The sequence below is a fragment of the Crocuta crocuta genome, unplaced genomic scaffold (genome assembly GCF_008692635.1).
Source record: "Crocuta crocuta isolate KB4526 unplaced genomic scaffold, BGI_CrCroc_1.0 scaffold13, whole genome shotgun sequence".
Classification (NCBI taxonomy): Eukaryota; Metazoa; Chordata; class Mammalia; order Carnivora; family Hyaenidae; genus Crocuta; species Crocuta crocuta.
In genome coordinates this window covers 3760811-3775956 of record NW_027530007.1, presented here as the reverse complement: position 1 = coordinate 3775956, position 15146 = coordinate 3760811, and the positions used below count along the sequence as shown (strand labels likewise).

The 15146-nt window shown below is 45.8% G+C and overlaps 1 long non-coding RNA gene across 1 annotated transcript in view; it reads left to right on the top strand.

Moving 5' to 3' along the window:
* Positions 1–4809: 4809 nt before the first annotated feature.
* The window catches only part of LOC144231406 (uncharacterized), a 64309-nt gene continuing 53972 nt past the window's right edge, over positions 4810–15146 (top strand). The window contains exons 1-2 of the long non-coding RNA XR_013335079.1: positions 4810–5005; positions 6192–7572. This is a non-coding gene — a long non-coding RNA (uncharacterized LOC144231406). The remainder of the gene's footprint in view (positions 5006–6191; positions 7573–15146) is intronic.

Sequence of the window (15146 nt, the reverse complement as noted above, 5' to 3'; positions counted from 1 at the left end):
TTTAGAGAATACTTCAAGTGTATTTTAAAGATCATTTTTTCCGAAATAGCTTTTTGGGTAATTGTTGCAATGTCTTATATTTCCATTAAGGCTTTTTCTTTTCTATATTTTGCTTTTACTTCAGAAGATGGTGCACAGTCTGCCTCAGCCCAGGCCGTCCAGCAAATTACAATTCCAGATCCACCGTTGTGCCTCTTGGGAGAAGACAGACAAAGCCTTCTTTTTGGGGGCTAATTGGGCCATGATTTAGCTTCATGGCCGTGGAGGTTGGGACATGCAGTTTTAGCAGAGATGCGCGTCCCGTCTGTGAGGACAGCAGAGTTGTCACACACTTCTGTGGCGTGTCATCCAAACGGTGTCTAGTGTCAGCTTTTCAGATGTTTCTTTCTGATTCTTTGGGAAGAATTGTTTTCTAGTGTTTTTAGTCATCTTCAAAGGCTTTTATTATTTAATTTAAATGTATAAATTATCTGCTCCTAATTAAGCCCCGTCTCTGAAAAGTGTTTCAACGACTTGCTGTCTGGAGTTAGATCGAATTTCAGTTTAGACAAGACAAAGGCACATTTACTGGGGGCTAAGAGGTACTCAGCCTGGTTGTCTAATTATTTCTCCTNCTGTCTTCCTTCAGATGTATTTTAGAAAACTGAGCTGACTGCTTTAGGGATGAAGTTTGAATGAGGTAAAATGGAGATTTTTATGGTATTTTAATTTCTTTTTTTTTAAAGTTTATTTTTCTTGAGAGAGAGGGAGGGAGAGAGCATGACTCGGGGAGGGGCAGAGAGAGAGAGAGAGAGAGAGAGAGAGAGAATCCCAAGCAGGCTCCATGAGTAGTGCAGAGCCCAATTCGGGGCTCGAACTCACAAAATGTGAGATCATGACCTGACCCGAGATCAAGAGTTGGATGCTTAACTGACTGAGCCACCCAGATGCCCTCCTCCCACTTTTTTTTTTTTTTGTAGGTAGGCTCCACACCCAACGTGGGGCTTGAACTCACAACCATGAAATCAAGAGTCGCATGCTCTATCCACTGAGCCAGCCAGGAGCCCCAGTATTTGAATTTCTAAAACAGAATCAGGCCTATACTCTCCAAACTATGTTTATGTTTTTAAAAAAACAAGGTTACTAGGAAGTGTCTGTACTTAGGGTGAATTGGTTGGTCCCTAACACACTCAAAGGAAATTTGATTGTGGAAAGCTGGTTGAGAAACCACGTCTTTTACGTTTTGTTTATTTTGAGGTGATCTAGGAATTAAATGAGAAGGCAGACTAATAGTGATTCAGGATTCTAACATGAAGAGGAGAGATACAAGGAAGGAAGGAAGGAAATTCCCCTCTTCAGAACGTAAGCAGTCTGCTGAAAAGTCATCTACCTAGCACGGCACCTCTGAAGCAGATGTGTATGTACTTGAGTAATTTTTCTTTAGCCAATTATCTCTGTCACATCACTGTTTCTTTAATCCCTCACATCTAATTGGTGATCAAAGCCTAAATTCCAACTGCTAAATGAAGTTCTTAATCTGTCCCTTCCTCTCCAATCTCGCTGCCCTGTGGCTACTTTACATCCTGTTCTCCAACTGGCCTTCCTGACCCCAGGATCTTCCATTCTCCGACCCGACTTTTGCCCTGATATCATGGTGGTGGCTTTTTCAAAAACATGTGGTTGATCATGTCACTCTACCACTGAGAATCCTTCATTTCTCACAGGGAGAAGGATGAAGAGGAGGAGGAGGGGGAGGGGAAGAAGAAGAAGAAGACGACGACGACAATGAAGAAGAAGATGAAGAAGAAGACGAAGAAGAAGACGAAGAAGACGAAGACGAAGACGAAGAAGACGAAGAAGAATGAGGAGGAGGAGGAGGAGAGGGAGGAAGAGCGGGAGGAGGAGGGGGAGGTGAGGGGAAGAAGAAGAAGAGAAAGACAAGGTAGAGCACAGACACGAAAGAAAGATAAAGACAAGATGAAGCACAGAGCCCTTACTTCATAATCCTTGCCCACTTTCCCTCATCATCCCTGGTGTTCTAGGCCCAGGGACAAGCCAGCGGCTTGCAGGTCTGTGCTTCGATCAAACTGGTCTTGGTCCAGGACGGTCTTCACCAGCTTGCTCTGATCCCCACTGCCTCCAATCCCCAGGTTTTGGCCGTATCTCCTCCTCAATAAGCCTCCCCCACAGCCTCTTCCTGCTCCCTCTGCTTCTATTTAACAAAAGTCCCAGTGTGTTTTCAATATCAATCTAGGTGCCATACCTTTTAATTACTATGTTTTTATCTAATTATTTTATTCTTTTTAAAGTTTTATTTATTTTGAGAAAGACAGAGACAGAGTGAGCCAGGGAGGGGCAGAGGGAAAAGAGAGACAGTATCCAGGGCAGGCTCTGTAATGTCAGCGCAGAGCCCGATGTGGGGCTCGAACTCATGAACTGTGAGATCATGACCTGATCTGAAACCACGAGTTGGATGCTTAACCGACTGAGCCACCCAGGCGCCCAGAGTTACTGTATTTTAATAACAGTGTGCATGATGGCTGAGAACTTGGGCTCTGATTTGGGCTCTAGCTTTGCATTTCCTAGCTGGGTTATGTCGGCAAGTGACTTAAGTTCTCTGTACTTGGGCTTACTCCTCTGTGAAATGGGGTTATTAATAGTGTCCACTTCTTGGGACTGTTGTGGAGATTCAGTGAACTGATGTGTGTAAAGCCCTTGGAACCTTGGGTGGGACAAGCTGGAAGCTTCACTCATTCCGTGGAGAAGCTACTACGTGAGTTGCATAGATCTTATTTGAGAAAATACTTTAAAAGCATGTTATTTCTGCTCTTGTGTTTACTTGTAAGATAAATAATTGGATAAGTTAAAATCCATAGCAACAACTTGATATTTGTTGATAGAGTTCTTAGAAAAATGAAAAGCTTTTCAAATGAAGGAATGTCATACTCATGGGCAGAGAAGTTTGCTGCAGTGTGAATATTAGTAATTTTAGTCAGAGCCTTGGCTAATTGGTAGTGTGTCTGCAATTTCCCCAACTCATTTACTCGGTTTCTGAAGAATCCAGGGTGTAGACTTAGTGCCTGAGATGGAGTTACCTTAACCACACAGCAGAACCATAAGTAAGAAGTAGATTTCTGGTGTTGGTTCCTGGGCCATGTGAATCAGGGAACGGCCGTGAGGTTCCTCCGTTCCCCGCGAGCGATTCCATTTTTCACCAGTATAAATGACGCTGAAGTGAACATCATTGACCCAAAACTCTGGTGCCCCTTTAATTATGTCCTTAGAACAAATTGATCAAAGTAGAATGACTGAGTCAAAGGAAATAAGTAAATCTTCAGATATTACCTTCCGAACAAGGTTTTACTCATTTATACTCCTGCCAATATTACTTGGAAGTGTTGTCTCCTCCACACTTCTGCTATCACTGAGTATTTATCTTGGTTTAAAAAAAATTTTTTTTTAAAGTTTATTTATTTTTGAGAGAGAGAGACAAAGACAGGGCATGAGTGGGGGAGGGGCAGAGAGAGACAGAGACATGGAATCCGAAGCAGGCTCCAGGCTCCAAGCTGTCAGCATAGAACCCGATGCAGGGCTCAAACCCACGAACCGTGAGATCCTGACCTGAGTCGAAGTTGGGCACTTAACCGACTGAACCACCCAGGCACCTCTTTATCTTATTTTTTAAAATGTTTCCTGCCTTCATAAGCCGAAGGAAAGAAAAGACACATGAAGAAGGTGTCTTGCTCATTCAAGGGAGGAAATCTTCACACTCATTTGCTCTTCCTCATTCATTTTTAATAAAAGATTTATGCTTCAGACTCCACTATTTTTCTGATTGCAGGACTTTTAATAATCAAAACTTTTCCTATTCAGTAAGTTTTCCTTTAAATCTTCATAAATTAAATGCAAGAGAACAAAACCTGCGGATGTTGTCACTGTGTGTATGAAGTACGGTTAAGAAGAATCACAAAGACGTTAAACTCCAGGATCCGAAGACTGACTTTTAAAAAGAAACAGGAATATGAACAGTTGGAATCAAAGAAACTCAGCCTGGAACTTATTATTTTCATTTATTGGATGAGACAGTATAGAGTTTCATGAGTAATAGAGAGATTTTATTTTTTTTAAGTTTTTATTTATTCATTTTGAGAGAGAGAGACAGAGACAGAGAGAGAGCACACAAGCAGAAAAGGGGCAGAGAGCAGGAGAGGGAGAGAGTCCCAAACAGGGTCCCCACCATCAACATACAAGCCTCATGTGGGGCTCGAACCCACCAACTGGGAGATCATGATCTGAACTGAAATCAAAAGTCGGACACTCAACCCACTGAGCCCCCAGCTGTCCCCAGAGACATCTGACATACATGATTTGTGGGCCGACTCAAGATCTCTTGGTGACATTGTTTGAAAAAGGATCAGAACGGTTAATTTCATATCTTTTTATGCAAAAAGGTATGAATTAGAAAGATTAATATATGACTTGGTGATGATTGGTGGCACTATTTATTACTTCTTACAGTTTTCTTATTAGGTACTCTCTGGAATGATTATGTATGTATAGAGGGATGTTAGTGCATATTGGTAGCTAAAAAGTAGTTAGACATGGGATTTTCACTATACTGTACATATATATATATATTTCCACTATCTTTTTGTATACATATATAGATATTTTTTAATGAAATAACCTCCACGATATTTGAAAGTAAAATTCTGGGGACCTGTGGGAGGGAAGGAAGGGGTTAAACATGGCAAGAAAGTGCCAGGACAGGCCTCCGGGCTGACTTCTCATTAGGAAATCTGGTATTTCAGGTTGGACTGGGCTCTGGGAATGGCTGCTCCTTTGTTCAAGAGAAAAAGTGCATTAGATCTGGCTGCACTTTCAGACCTGACTTGTAGAAAATGAATTCTAGAACTTTCTAGGGTCAGAAAGCGAGGCGGCCCTGCAATACCTTGAACAGAGGTTACCCCGCGAATGGGTGGTGGTGTCCCTGATCTCCTCAGGTCATGCACACTGACAGCAGCAGGTAAGTGGCCCTGGAGGGCCTGGAGCCACAGGACACCCACGGTGGCGATTAACTCTCCTTGCCCAGAGCCCTCCATCCCCCTCTCACTTCTTTTGAGACTCACTCTTTAGTAAAAGCGACCTTGACGCTGGCGTTTTTATTGCAGGTGCTTTTGTTTCCCTCTTTTTCATAGCTCGGGATACATTTGTCTTTATTTCTCTCACGACCAGCGCCTGTGCGTGGATTCCTTCTTGCGCCATTTTTTCAAAAAGTTGCTTCACTTAACCTGTGACTAATTGGTTAAATAAAACCCCTAGAGCCTAGGAGTACATTTCGTCCCAGGCCTGGGAAGGAGGAGTAAATTGCACTTCATTCCTGTCATTCTTTTTCCCTTTCCTACAAAATTATCAGCAAAAGTCGTTGGAAAGTTCTTCATTCATCTATCAGAGCTCTTTTATTCACTTGTGCCTTATTCCATAAATCTCCCCCCGGCCAGCTCCTGGACTCCCCGTGTCCTCCCGTCCACGCACAGCTCAGGAAGGGAAGCCATCTCTAGGAGAAGAAACTGGTCAGGACGGAGAGAAAGAGTCGGGAGTATGGAATGTCAGCTAAGCGAAAAATGTGTGATTTGGTGGAAAGAGCAAAGGGCCAGAAGTCTAACCCGTGGGCTCTAGGGCTGCGCTCCCTGCTAATTGGGTGTGTGAAATTGCACTTTCATCTAACGTCTGGAGTCCCCACTTCCTTCACTTGTAATATGGGAATTATTTCACCGGCGTGGCCTGCTTCCTGAGGACGGTTCTGGGAATCCAACGAGACGCTGCATGCCACGTCTCTCCGTAAACACTCACGCTCTTTCTGAAAGCACTGTGCCATGATTATTCTGGAAGGAAGACGTGGGACACGCAGGAGAGGGCGTCCATGTGGGGAATTCATACCGGAGCAAGGGTGCAGCAGTCATTGGGAAGAGTCTTCCTTGGGCGATTTCATATTTATTTATTTAAGTCACCTCTACACCAGGGTGGGGCTGGAACTCAGGACCCCGAGATCAAGACTCGCTCGCTCTTCCGACTGAGCCAGCCAGGAGCCCCGTTCCTTGGGTAATTTAACTGACAACTCCTCAAGGAATGTTCCCTTGTTCTACCCCTCCCCAAGTCCAGGCTGTGCCCCTGACATGTGCCCCTAACACTCTGTACTTTTTGCCCCACAGCATTTTACAGATAATGTGACTAGTGGCCGTGTACAAGACTGTAAGCCCATTGAAGGCAGGGCCTGCTGTTACCCATCACTGTGTCCACAGACCCTGGCGTTGTGTCCAGAGACAGTAAGTAGACAAGTGGAAGTATTTCTCATGAGCGAGGTCCCAAACGAGGCATTCGACCAAACAGGATTCTGTCAGGACACATCAAAGGATTCTTCTGGACACTTCCGCCGTATGGGAAAGTCAGCAGACTGAAACCAGGTCTGGTGTCCACAAGGCTAGGTTTCAGTCCTGGTACTGTGACTGCTGAGCTATGTCATCACCAAGACGGCGCTGCGATATCCGTACGTGTGCTGTTGCTTCTCGGCTTCAGGGAGCGACTTGACCTCTCTGTGCTTCAATTTCCTCACTTGAAAAATGGGGCAAAAAAACCCGCCTTCGAATGCTTCATCTTCTTCAGCAACATTGAGGCGCCGATTTTGGTTTTTGTTCATGGCACTTTAAGCAAACGCTCTAACGTGTTTTGTTTGGCTAATTCCTGACAGATGACAAGATAACATTCCAATACTTTGCAGTGTTTCTCAAAGGACTGGTAAAATTGTAATAAGAGCAGTGTGTGTGTGTGTGTGTGTGTGTGTGTGTGTGTGTGTGTGTGTGTGTTTTCTCTTGGGGCATCTAGATCTCCAGACTTTCTGTTTGTTCAGGTTGTTGGATGACTTTTAGTCCTGGAGGTTTGAGGGAAGAAGAGTACCTGCGTAAGGCTAATGATTTTATATAAACCCGTACTCTGTGCGCAGTGCACACTTCCACTGCCACGAGCCCCGCGCAAGCCACTGTCGGCTCTGGCTTCCTAACGTTCCTCCCCTTCTTGCCTGCCCCCAACTCACTTGTCACAGCACAGAGTAAACGGTTCCCGAATGCACATCTGATCGTACTCCTATTGACCCAAGGCTCTTCGGGATGCCCCCTGGCTGCTCAGGGCTGTTTCTCAGGATCCTTCTTTGCTCTGTCGCTTGCTCTCTCTTTATCTCGCGCTCTCTCCGTCTCTTTCAGTTCCTCCAACCAGCTGGACTCAGTTCTGTCCACCCCAGACCCAGTCCTGCTCTTCCCTCTGTCTGGAATATTCTCTTCTGTCTTTGCCTGGGCAACTCTACTGTCATTCGGGTGTCAGGTTTAATGTCACCTCTTGGTGGTGGGCCTTTCCTGACCCCCTAGGCCAGACTCAACATCCTCGTGATGTGCTTCCTGAACACCCGTGTTCCTGACGTTTCTGCTGTCCTGCCTCCTCCCACGGAGCTGTCTGTCAACTCCATGAAGGCGGGAGCAAGTCTCTCTTGTTCACCTCCGAGCCTGCCGAGCGCCGAGTGCCTCACGGAGATGTGTGCCTCAGGTAGGAGTGTGCCTGTCATGTGGTCATTTTAATGGAAGGCGTAGTGCCGGGGCGCCTGGCTGGCTCCGTCGGTTGAGCGTCCGACTTCGGATCAGGTCATGATGATCTCACGGTTCGTGAGTTCGAGCTGCACATCAGGCTCGCTGCTNCCTCCCCACTCATGCTCTCTCAAAAATAAATAAAATATTTTTGTTTTTAAAAAAGAAAGGATAGTGCCACCTAGCCAGAGATACATCATTTACTCTCCTACTATTATGCTCATTCACTCAGTTGTTGCTGCCCTACTCTGTGCTCTGCCCTGTGCTGGCGGCGAGGGATAGGGCCCTGAACACCATCACCAGAGGCTGGGTCGGAAGGACATTTGGGGAAGAACATTTCAGGCAAAAGGGAAGCCGACAAAGCAGGTGTTTTCAAGGAACAGCCCGGAGGGCGGGAGGCTGGAGAGCCATGGGCCAGGAGGAGGGAGGAGGGAGGACTTTGAACTTTACTCTGCTGGGGGTCTGAGCAGCGGAGGGAGGGGAAATCCAACTGACTTGCGTTTTAAAAGGATCCCTCTGGGGGGGCCGAAGGGAGGATGGGCATGGAGGAGGACACTTGTGGGGATGAGCACTGAGTGTTATGTGGAAACTAATTTGACAATAAACTATTTGTAAAAAAAAAAAAAAGAATAAAAATTAACAAGAGACATAAAAATAAATAAATAAATAAATAAAAGGATCCCTCTGACTTATGTATAGATTACTGACTCAAGGGAGATAAGGCAGAAAGCTAGGGTGCTAGTTACAGAAGCTTTTCGAAAATCCAGGCGGAAGGATGGCGGTGACTTGACCCGGCAGCTGGGAATGGGGGTGGCGAGAAAGTTAGCTTCTAGATCTGTTTTGAAGGATGGGCCGAGAGGGTTTGCTGATGGGCTGGATGTGGGACGTGAGGGAAGGCGGGGAGGCAAGGATGGCGCCCAAGGCTCTGGCCTGGGTGACCAGAAGGATGGTGCTTCTGGGAAGGGGATGGGGAGGCTCTGGAAGAGCAGATTTTGGGGGACAGATGAGGAGCTAAGTGCCACATACTTAAGATGCCTATTAGTTACCAGCATGGTTTTGAGCCCTAAAGTCATGCATCTAAGATGGAAATTTTCTTTAATCCATATATGGGAATAAAGAAATACCATACATCCCCCCCCAATGGAAAACTAATATTGCCCTTTTCTGTAAAGTCCTATGCCTGGCCATTTCCTGTGGGGGTGCACTAGGATCCCATGTCTCTTAGAGTAGACATCAACCCAGATCCTGTTTTAGATCCAATAGAATTCTTGTCCGCATCTGATGTTTGCTTCATTATATAAGAAACGTACTTTTTTTTTTCAAGTTTATTTACTTATTTTGAGAGAGAAGGTGTGAGCAGGGGAGGGGCAGAGAGAGAGGGTGAAAGAAAGAGTCCCAAGCAGGCTCCAAGCTGTGATCATGGAGCCTGATGCCAGGCTCGAACTCAAGAACCGTGAGATCCTGACCTCAGCTGAAATCAAGAGTCGGATGCTTAACCGATGGAGCCACCCAGGCGCCCCTGAGAAACCTATTTTATAGTAAGCGTGTTGGAAAAAAAGAGGTGACTTACAGTATTTCCACACTTGAGTAAAATGACATTAAGTACAATTTATCTAATGACTAAGGTCTTGGCTTGCCACTTAGAATAAGCAGCTGTCCATCGTGCGTGCTGAGGGCCTACTGTGTGCTCGCTCATCGTCGTGACAGATGTGTGAGGTCCTTTGAGTGAGTTGGAGTTTTTACCAGGGTGCTGGCTCATGCTACCTTTCCCACTTAATTGTCCTTGTGTTCACTCCGCTGCCCAGGTCATGTGATTCTCAGATAAGTGGGCTCTTTCGAATTTTGCATTTTCCCTTCTGCAACTTTCACCAACTCTGCATGAGCTCCTGGGGGCCACACTTAAAAGCCAAGAAAGCGGAAGGGCCAGGTTGATGCTGAAAAGCTACTAGTCGATCAGATCTGACAGGATACAGATAGTCAGGACTATGTCTATGCAGAATTGGTTTGTATCCTTTTCCTCGGCTAAGTAGTTCCACATGCTCCCCCCAAGAATAGCATTCTTTTTTTAAAAACATTTTAAAAAGTGTATTTATTTATTTTGAGAGAGAGAGAGCACACACAAGTTGAAGAGGGGCATAGAGAGAGAGGGAGAGAGAGGATCCCAAGAAGGTTCCATGCCATCAGCACAGAGCCTAATGCAAGGCTTGATCCCACAAACCATGAGATCGTGACCTGAGCCGAGATCAAGAGTCGGATGCTTCCCCAACTGAGCCACCCCAGTGCCCCTCCCCAGAAATAGTACCCTTCACAGAAGATATCCCCATTCATGTTGCTGATAACTAGCACCGAGTGGGAAGAGCCGTGTCAGAGGAAGAGTTTTCAAAACTGAAAGACTGCATGAGCCGTGAAAATTAATGTTAATAAAGTTGGATATGTTGCTAGATATTTGTATCCTGAAAAATGGATTTATCACTGAGCTAAACTTAAAAAAGTATCGCCTGGTCAAAAACTCACTTTTAATTCTAACCACTGAATGATAAACCATAGTTCCTAGAATGGATGCATTCTTCCGACAGCTGGTTTACTTGGATTATTCCGGGTTTTTGCTGGAATCCAAGTGTTTTTTTCAGCAGAACTGCTGGTTTTCTGATGAAGCTGTTCTCACGCTTTTGAAGCCAGGAGACGGGGTGAGTATTAATTTGCATTCTCTTCGGCTATAGAATTCTCTCTCGGGCCAGTAGTGTTTGATGAGGTCCGGAATTTTCATTTCTGTTGTACAGACAAGACTGAATGAAGATCTGAAATTATCTTGGTAAGACGAGGAAAGATCGGGCACCACACAAGCAAACACGGACCTGTATCTGGAATCTCAAAGTTGTGGAATATGCAGTGTTCAAAAGGATACAAGAAATATAAAATTTTATAGCTGCTTCTCCAATTATACACACAAACACACACACATAGATATCATTTTTTTTTCTTTTTGGCCATCCTTCGTGTTACAAAACAGTTGGAACTTAGTATCACTTCAAGCATAGAGTATAAAGTCATCAGTGGGGCTGGAAGAAAGGCAAAAGAAATGAGTTTGAAGGACCGAAAAAAGAAAAGCACACATCCTTCGAAGACCTCTCTGTCTCGAGGACAGAAAATGCCTTGGCAGTCGCGATTTCTGTGCAGTCAGAAGGGAATTGATTTCCCAGCTGTTCTGGTGTATTTTCCTTATTAGTTTTGCTCCCACGGTCTAAAAGCAAATACCGGATCTAAGCGCCTACAGTACTGGTCAAGGAGGGCAGCTTCCCTCGTGCGTGACTCAAGGCAAGAGCACACCACCTACTGTAAGAACTGGCCCCAGGCCCTGGCCCGGCCACAGCAGGGCAGCTGCTTTGCTGGACCCTTGCTCGCTTGGCTCCTAACTGTCTTACCTGTTAACTCGCTCTCACCTTTATGGGCTGCGGTGGAGGCGGGCCTTAGTTAGATACATAGACATTTGGATCCATTTTTCCTACATTGTATTTCTCGGTGGCTACTAAAGGATCTTGGAAGTCACCTGGAAGAGCATCACTTTGACTGAGGATGCTAGGAGGCTGGTCATCATTTACAAGGGCCCTTCAGTTGCTTTGGTGCATATGTGATTACTTTCTTGATGAACAAAGGTTATGCTTAGTTTGAGGCTTGGTTGTTATTTGTTATGACTACGATCCATATGAGGTGAATCACCTTTATAAGAGTTTGTTTCTTTTTCTATAACATCTTTTTAATGTTTACTTATTTTTGAGAGAGAGACAGAGGGCGAGTGGGGGAAGGGCAGAGAGAGAGAGGGAGACCCAGAATCGGAACCAGGCTCCAGGCTCCGAGCTGTCAGCACAGAGCCTGATGCGGGGCTCGAACTCACCGACTGTGAGATCATGACCTGAGCCGAAGCTGGACGCTTAACCAATGGAGCCACCCAGGTGCCCCTATAAGAACTTGTTTCTTAAAACAGGATGACCTCCTGTCATTCTTTGACTCTCTGCCACACCTCTCCTCTGTCCAAAGGCCTGTTCTCAAGGCTTCCGTAGAGAGAGGGGGAGCACAGCACCCATCTTCAGAAAGCCTCCAAACTGGTTGTGGCTCCAGATCAACATGCGAGAATCACAGATTCCCACGGGAGGGCAAATCAGATGCGATTTCAGAGAAAGGAGAGATAAGGGGTTGGGGAACGTCAGTCTGTGCCCCAATGGCTGTGTCTCGTGGCCTCACATTTTACTTGGCTTCAGTCTTGTTTCTAAAAGTTGTTCTGGAGTCACACACCATGCTATTTTCAACTTTCGATCTCCTCCCTATTCTAGTACATTCCGGCCTCTTCAAGGAACACAGCACCTTACACACAACACGTGCCGACATATTGCTGACATATTGCTGACACACAACAATTGCTGACATAATTGAACGGGGGAAGCCTTTGTGGAACAGGCAGAGCTTGGGCCCAGCTTTAGATGGAGAGGGGAGGTTGGCCAGTGACATATTCTGCCCATATATGAGTCATTTGTTCTGGACCTTGAGGAAGAACTTGCAAAGTCAAAACAGAGCGGAGGCACATTCCAGGTTGGAAGAGTAACTGCAGCAGAGCAGAGGGTTAGTTTATGAAATATGGGGTCAAGGAGGAGACCTGGTAAGATTGTTCCGGAGAATAGTTGGGAAGGTAGGGTGGCCAGATTTAACAGCAGGGCCCCCCAGAGGTGCTGTGGATGGACGGACGCCAAAGTAATAGCATGTCTTTCTCTCCCTATCTCATGCTGAGGACACGCTTTTCAGTTGTACCTTAGCGCATGTATTATATTCTTGAGGGATGGGCGGGGCCTGCCAACGCGGATGTCCTACTTCCTTTCTTTACACGCATGTTTTATTTGTTGATCTGTTTGTTCTGGAATTGCTTTGTTTTCAGGAAAGAGGTGGAATGCATTTTGAAAAACCTTTGGAAAATTGGATTGAGAACATTAAGGTTTCTTTGTTTCTTCTTTCCTGTTCTTCCTGGGACCCTGGATGACTTTCTAGAGATGCCATAGATGAAGAAAAGGAATTCTTGAAAACGAGAACGCTACCTAGCTTGGGGCAAAGCAGGAGAAAAACAGCAGATTTGGGGAAATGAGTGTTTGCATGCTGGCAGTACTTGAGGACCATCTAGGAAGAGACAGAAATTGCCATTTGAAATCAGGGCTCGAGTGTGAGAGACGTCAGGGCCGGAAAGAGATTTAACAGCAGAAGTGGTCGTTAGACGTGGAAGGCAGTGCCTGGGGGGAGCACGTAAGATGGGGTCCTTACCTGGGGTCCAAAGTGGCTCTGGTGAGTGAGAGCCAGGGCTCGCTAGCCACCGGAAATTATGAGCGATATTTTCTGTGAATTTCCACTTGGCATGTTGGGATGGAGTGTGTCCCTAACTTTGGTCAGATTCTTAGAAGTTTCCAAAGGTTAAGAAATCGCTGATGTAGAATGGGATGAGGAGAGCAAGAAGGCCAGAACTCTGAGGGGCAATCAACATTTAAGGAGTTAGCAGAGAAGAGCCATGGAAAGAGGCCAAAGAGACTGGGAAGGCAGAAATCTATCCGGGAAGTCAGGAGGATGCAGAAGGCAATGGAATGTGAGGGAGCAAGGGAGGTCGGGTAAGGCTACAAGATAGTGTTTGATTGATCACGAGGAAGTCACTGGTGACTTTCAGGAGAGCAGTGTAAATGGAGGCACACTGTGATAAGTGGAGGAATAGACCTCAGGGAGCCGGGAAATAAGTCTAGCTTTCTCTTTCTGAGTATTTACTCAGAAATTTGAGTAACTCTGAATATTTACTGAGTTCCTGAGAAGGGCTGGAACTTGGCCATTCACTGTAGACATAAACGAGAGCAAGGTGACATAGGATTTGTCTCACGATTCTTAGGGTCTGTGGGAGAGATAGGCACTAATCAAATAATGACACAAAGTAAGCATATCATCACAAACTGGGGAGAAACATGGTGCCCAGCACTGACGCATGACCTAATCTGGGGTCAAAGGACACCCGAGGATGTGAGCTTTGAGCTCAGACCTGAAGGGTGAATAGGAGTGAAACAGTGAAGGGAATGGTGGCAGAGAGCAGAATATTCCAGGCAACGGGGGAAGCAAGAGTGACGTGTACAGAGAGTGAGCGGAGCCCAGTGACAGGAGCCGTGCTGGGTCTTTTAAATGAGCATAAAGATCTGCATCTAAGAACATTCAGGAAACTGCTAACTTGTGCATGGTTGAACACAGTTTTGCATTTCAAAACAAAGTACAAGAATCCAGGTGAGAAATCATGGTACAGCCTTGGACCAGCGTCCTGGCAGAGAAGATGGAGAGGAGCGGAGGGTTTCAGGAATCGTGCAGGGGCTGAAATCGCACCAGAAGATGGGAGAGAGAACACTGCCTTCTCTCCTACAGAGTGCTTTCGGAGGTCCTGCAAAAGGTAAACTTTTCCTTCAGGTACCGGATACCGAAGCTCCTTTGTAGGCCATGGGAAAGAGCAGGGGAGAGAGTGAGCTTGAAGAAATACAAACCCGGAGGGGATACACAGGTGCTAGAGTCAGAAACACTATTTCCTAAATTGGGAAGATGGGGCTGGTGAATATATAGGTGCAGTTACAGGTAGAAAGGATGCAAACTGAGACCTGAAGACATGACCCACGAAGGGAGGTTGGCGTATGCTTTGGGATGAGGCTGTGGTACCCCCGCCCCACATAATAGGGTAGCAACAGGCTCTGAAGGATGAACAGCAAGAAGCTCTAAGATAGTTCATGGAAGAGACACATTTGTGTACATGCAGACACTGCCTGATCTCACAGCACCTCTCGGAGTCCATTTTTCAGTTTATAACTAGACACAGGCAGGGAGTTTTAAATATGCAGATGTCCAGCGGCTGTCTCGAGCTGTGTGAAGATATCTCCTTTCTCCCCTGAATCTGCGAGGTGGTTTGCCCAATGTTGGGTGGTGGGCGACGTACAATAAGGAAAAGCACAAATCTCAGATGCTCGAAGTTGTTACTCAGGAGAACTGGATCATCGTCCTGCCGACAAATTGCCCACCAAGCCTGAATTTCAAGTGACACGTTAACTTGCATTCCCTACTAACGATTAAGCCCTCCCATAGGGACACCAGTGACGTCAATCAGTCTTTAAAAATCAACACTGATTTTGGGGCACCTGGGTGGTTCAGTCGGTTACGCATCCAACTCTTGACTTCGACTCAGGTCATGAGCTCATGGTTCATGAATTCGAGCCCCACTTCAGGCTCTTCACCGACAGCTCAGAGCCTGCTTGGGGGTCTCTCTCTCTCCCTCTCTCTCTCTCTGCCCCTCCTCTGCTCATTCTTTCTCTCTCTAAATAGATAAATAAACTTAAAAAAAATCAACACTGATTTTAAGTTTAATAAGAAGGATGTGGTGAGAAATCATATGTCAGATCTCTCAAGCCGAACGTGCCTGTTTAATGTCCTAGCTCAGAAAAAGAAATCGGGTTTTTAGCTGACCTTTAAAAAAATTATCTGAGGGATTCA